Consider the following 6,000-nt stretch of genomic DNA (forward strand, 5'->3'; position numbering starts at 1 on the left):
TTAATATCACATGCAAGTAAAATTTTTCTGAAGATAACTCAAAAACAGCAACAAAATACATCAGCAGGGAACTGTTAGAAATTTAACCTGGATTCAGAAAAAGATGTCTAACTAAGGAAATCATTGTGACATTAGATTGTTTTTGGTTGATCGCAGAGAATACCAGAAAGATGTTTACTTGTGCTTTATTGATTATGCAATGACTTTTGAGTGTGTGGGTATTGACAAACTATGGATAACATTGCAAAGAAAGGCTATTCCAGAACACTTAACTTGTGCTCAAGAGGAACCTATACATAGACCTCAAGAGACAGTGAATTGAACAGAACAAGGAAATACTGAATACTAAAGTCAGGAAAGATGAGCACCAGGCTTGTATTCTTTCACCATACTTATTCATTCTGTAGAGTCCTGGTGTGGTGCTGTGGGTTAATGTGCTGGACTGCAAAGTCTATTTGAACCTCAGTGTCAGCAGTTCAAGATTACCAGCTGCTCCTTGGAAACCCTATACAGGGTTGCTATGGATTGGAACCAACTCTATGGCACTTAACAACAACATCAACAATTCAATCTATATACTAAACAACTAATCAGAGAAGCTGGATTATATTAAAAAGTTACTATTGTTGTTAAGTGCATTTGAGTCAGTTCTGACTCATAGTAACCCTATTTAGGGTTTCTAAGGAAACCCTATATATATGGTTTGTGGTTGAAACTGACTTTGCTGTCCAGTGCCACACCAGAAATTCATATGAAGAAGAACATGGCATTAATATTAGAGGAATACTTGTTAACAACTTGTTATATACAGTCTTGCTTGCTAAAAATGAAGAGGGCTTAAAACATTTAATGATAAAGATCAAAGACTCCAGTCTGGAATATAGATTACACCTCAGTGTAAGGGAAACAAAAATCCTCACAACTGGACCAATCAATAACATTGTGATGAATGGATAAAAGATTGAAGCTGTTAAAATATTTCATTTTCTTGGATCCACAATTAATACTCAAGGAAACTGCAGCAAGAAAATAAAAAGATGTCTTGCATTGGACAAATCTGCTGCACAAGACCTCTTTAAAGTGTTCAAGAGCAAACAGGTCAATTTGAGGACTAACATGCACCTGACCCAAGCCGTGGTATTTTTAGTGAGCTCCTATGAATGTGAATATTAGACAATGAATATGGAAGATGAAGAAGAATTGATGCATTTCAGTTATGTTTTTGAAGAAGAATATTGAAAGCACTCCAGACTGCCAGAAGAACAAACAAGTCTATCTTGAAAGAGTACAGTCAGATGTTTCCTAGTAGTCAGGACGGTGGAACTTCATCTCTCACACTTTGGTCATGTTATCAGGAGGGACCTATACCCTGGAGAAGGATATCATAGTTGGTAAAGTGAAGGGTCAGCAAAAAAGAGAAAGACCACCAATGAGATATACTGGCAAAGTGGCGATTGCAATGATCTTAAGCACAATTGTGAGTATTTCATTTTGAGTCGGAATTGTCTCAATGGAATCTAATAACAACAACATGAGAACATCTATAAATCATTCACTGAAATCAATGTTTAATATTAACCATCCTAGGTCAAAAACTCATTCCCATATTCAAATGCAGGCTAATCTTCAGCCAAACCACAGAAAGAGCAAATAAAATTATTTTACTACAAAGAAGGACAGATGAAGATGCACCTAAAACAACATCTATTTACTAAGACTAAAGGAATGTTAAGTGTAACAATAAGTATATGCTGATTAAATAAAAATAAATAGCATACATTGCCAAAGCAAAATAAAAATGAGTTTCTATGCCCATGCAAGTAAAGTACACCTTTAAGATATATATTTTATTTTTCTATCCTCAAATATTTAGATGTACAGTGCTAGGAATCTAAAATAACAATATCATTATAAAAAATGAAAGGACTACAGTTATCCAGAATTTTATTTTACTTGGATTCATATTGCCCATAGAAGTAGCAGTGAAGAAACCAAACAATGTACTACATGGGAAAAACCTGCTGCAAAAGACTTATTTAAAGGTCTATTTAAGGACTAAGGTGCTCCTGATTTAAGCCATGGTATTTTCAATTGCTTCATATGCAAGTGAAAGCTCGACAAGGAATAAGGAAGACTGAAGATAAACTGATACCTTTGAAATATGGTGTTGCCAAGGAATATTGCATTTGCCATGGACCATTAGAAGAATAAACAAATCTGTCTTGGAAGAAATACAGTCAGGATACACCTTAGAAGCAAGGACGGCAAGATTTGGTCTCATGTATTATGGATGTGTTAAGGAGTAACCAGTTCTTAGACAAGAACACAATGCTTGGTAAAGTAAAGGGTCAACAAGACAAGAAGAAAATGTTCAATAAGATGAATTGTCACAGTGGTGACAACAATGGACTCAAACAATTGTGAGGATGACTCAGAATCTGACAATGCTTGCTATCAACAACAATAAAAACATGTTTCTAAATAATACGTATGCAACTGTATTAACGTAAGCTACATTTTTGTTTGTTTATAAATTTCTATTTTATATAACTTCTGTATATGCTTCAATATATTCTAAAAGTGTACTAATTCATAATAGTAATAGTCATGGTGGTGGTGGTGGAGGTGGTGTTGGTAGTTATGTGCCTGGTGGCTTATAGTGACCCTGCGCAGGATTTCCGAGGCTGTACATCTTTACAGGAGCAGAAATCCTCAACTTTCTCCTGCAGAATGACTGGTAGTTTCGAACTGCTGACCTTGAGGTTAGTAGGCCGATTCATAACTACTTTGCTACCAGCGCTCCTAATAAGTCTAATCTGTCTCTAATTAAATATATAAGTATAACTTTTAAATACGTGTGTATATACTCATATGCTAACCTACTTCCTGATACTGCTGAAATAGAACTTTCTAAAAATGAGTACTTTGAATTAACTCTAGTTATGTGAGTTAATGATATTGTAAAGGCACTAATTCCAGAAAAAAAAAAGGACTAATGAAGAGAAAATTCAATGACCTAATTAAGAATACATTTCAGTTACAATAGTATCACAATTGGACTAAATAGTTTGTAAAATTTAAGGATATAATTTATTTATTTTATTTTATTTATTTATTTTGGTGTGGTGATGTGAGATAAAACACTGGACCCCAAGATCGGTTTGAACCACAAGGGCAACATTCAAATTCATCAGTCCCTCCTTTGGAAACCATACGCAGAGTCCCTAGGAACTGGGACCGACTCGGCATTTAGCAACAACAATATGTATTCTTAAAATTCATAATATTCTTATTGATGTTTAATGCCATCAGTGCGGTTCTGATTTATAGAAAATCTGTATAGAGTTTCTGAGGAATGGCTGGTGGATTTGAAGCACCAATCATAGAGTTCAGACCAATGTTTTGGTCCAATGCTTATCCTACAGTGCCACACCAGAACTTCTATAACCTAAAACCCATATTTTCTAATTATTCTCCAAACACATTGATCTAACTTTAATGACTTCCCTCCCAATCCTGTTCACCGAAAACACTGGAATTAACATGTCAATTAATTTTTCATTTAACCTCTTCACGGTTTTTTCTCTGTCTCTTCTTACATTAACCCATGTTATCTTTCATGTGTGATTTATCCTAAACTGGTGACTATTTCTACTTCCCTTGGAAACAAGAAGTTGTGTGTCACTTTTTTCTTGACCCATAGTTTCTCTTAAAAAAAAAAAAAAGTTACTGTGATTTGAGTAAAGATTTACAGAATAAATTGGATTTCCATTTAAAAATGCATACATACACATTTTGTTTTATGACAGCAATTTCAGTCCCCACTATGTAATGTAACCCTTCCCACTTCCTGCCTGTGTTTATTGTTCCTATGTTCTTCTTGACTTTTATTCCTGCCTTCTAAAGTGTATCCCAGGGAAAATGCTGCACTTCTGTTTTGAAACTTTTTTTTAGCTGCAAGGAAAAAAAAAAAATCTCATTCGATGTTAAATTTGATCTAATAACATTATCAAAGCATTGCCATTATTCTGAAATTCCTGGGTGGTGTAAATAGTTAATGTGCTTTACTGCTTACTAAAAGTTTGGAGGTTCAAGTCCAATCATAGGAGCCTTGGAAGAAAGGACTGCATTCACACACAAAAACCTAGTCATTTAAAACTCTATGAAGTACAGTTCTACTCTGACAAGCATGAAGTTGCTAAGAATGGGAATGGATTCAACAACTTTTTAAAAAAACTATAGTTCTACTGACCTTCCTTTTATATTTTTCCTGCTATGAATTTGTATTCTATTACTTGTACTGTTTATGAATTTGATTGTAAACATCTCTGCCTCGATCCCTTTGACCATCCTTCTTTTAACCTATTAAACTCATTCCTTCTTTGTTCTTAACCCTCCCCAGAGTATCTTTGAAGGAAGACTCCCAAACTTCCATGCATTCACAGTTCAATACTGCCTATGGTGGAATTAAAGTGGTCCTGCAAAGTTTTGAGTCTTCATGTAGAAGCACCTCCCCTTGCCTCAGTAATATCTCAATCAAAATTTATTAAGGATCCAACACGTTTACTTTTTCTGAGAAAATGTACCCTTGGTGTGAGAGGCAAGCAAAATGACTTATCTTGAGCTGAGTCTGAGCCATCATTCTTACTAATGGTCAAGGCTGCACATCCCTTTATGCCTGGCCTCATCAGCCACCTTGTCTGTTATTCTAAGACACCAAGCAGCCAAGTCATGAGTATGTATATTTGCTATAGAATCTACTTAGACAGTGATGATTCCAAGGTGCAATTCTCACTTTTCATGCAGGAGACCCGGGTCTGATTTCCAGTCAGTGTACCTCCATTGATTACCATGACACTTTAGTGCCAGGGGTGGTTTGAGGTTTCAGCAGAGATTCTGGACTAAACCATAGTAGGAAGTAAGATCTGATAATCTACATCATAATATCTGTCAATGAACTCTCTAAGGATCACAATGGTCTGACCCACAATTGATCATGGAGGTGGCTCAGAGACAGAAAACTTTACATTCTAATATCCATTGGATTAACCTGAGCAATTGCAAATGAACAACAACATGTCCCTGCTGTCGTGTGCCACTGTGTTGATTCTAATTCACAGAGGCCTTATATAGGTTTTCTGAGACAGTAAATCTTTATGGGAGCAGAAAGCCTCATCATTCTCCTACAGAATGGCTGGTGGATTTGAACAGCTGATCTTGAGGTTAGAAGCCCAATGCATAAACTGCTAAGCCACCAGGGCTCCTTAACAATAGCATTGCATCTATTAGAAATAATCTTGCTCTAAATAGTCTTATATTTAATTATTTTTAAATCTTTTAGGTCTCTGATTGAATGTTATGTTTGCAAACATTCTATCGCTGCATATTGGAATATTGAACAAGCTCTGTCTGATATGTCTTTATCTTGACATATTTATTATTTGATAGTATATTTGCATTTTACTTATTTATTTGTTTAATGGCTGACTGCTCCATTCAACTTCATGTCTATGTCTTGTGTTTTTTTCCCAATGTGCCTCAGTACTAGAAAGCTTTCTGTACACAATATTTTCTTAATAAAATTTTGTTGAATGGAGCCAAAGTTATATAAATATAAGCCAGACATAGCCCGGCCTTTTTTTCTCTTGAATTTCAAATCTCTAATGATCTCCAAGGCTACTGTAATTTGTGAATACAGCAAGTATTGTTTTCATTACAAACTTTTCTATACAGAAACTTTGAATTCTTTTACATCAGTGTTTTCAGTATTAGTGCCATCGAGTTGGTTCCAATTCATAAGTCTGTATAAGGTTTCCAAGCCTTTAAATCCTTGCGGAGCAAAAGATTTCATTTCTTCCACAGAGCAACTGGTGTGCTCAAACCACTGACTTGTAGTTCACAGTCTAGTGCTTATCATACAAAGCCACTGCACTTTCCTAAACATCATTGCTTTTAAGTACCATTGAGTTGGTTCTGACTCATAGAGACCCTGAGTTAGGT

The sequence above is a fragment of the Chrysochloris asiatica genome, unplaced genomic scaffold (assembly GCF_000296735.1).
Source record: "Chrysochloris asiatica unplaced genomic scaffold, ChrAsi1.0 scaffold00022, whole genome shotgun sequence".
Lineage (NCBI taxonomy): Eukaryota > Metazoa > Chordata > Mammalia > Afrosoricida > Chrysochloridae > Chrysochloris > Chrysochloris asiatica.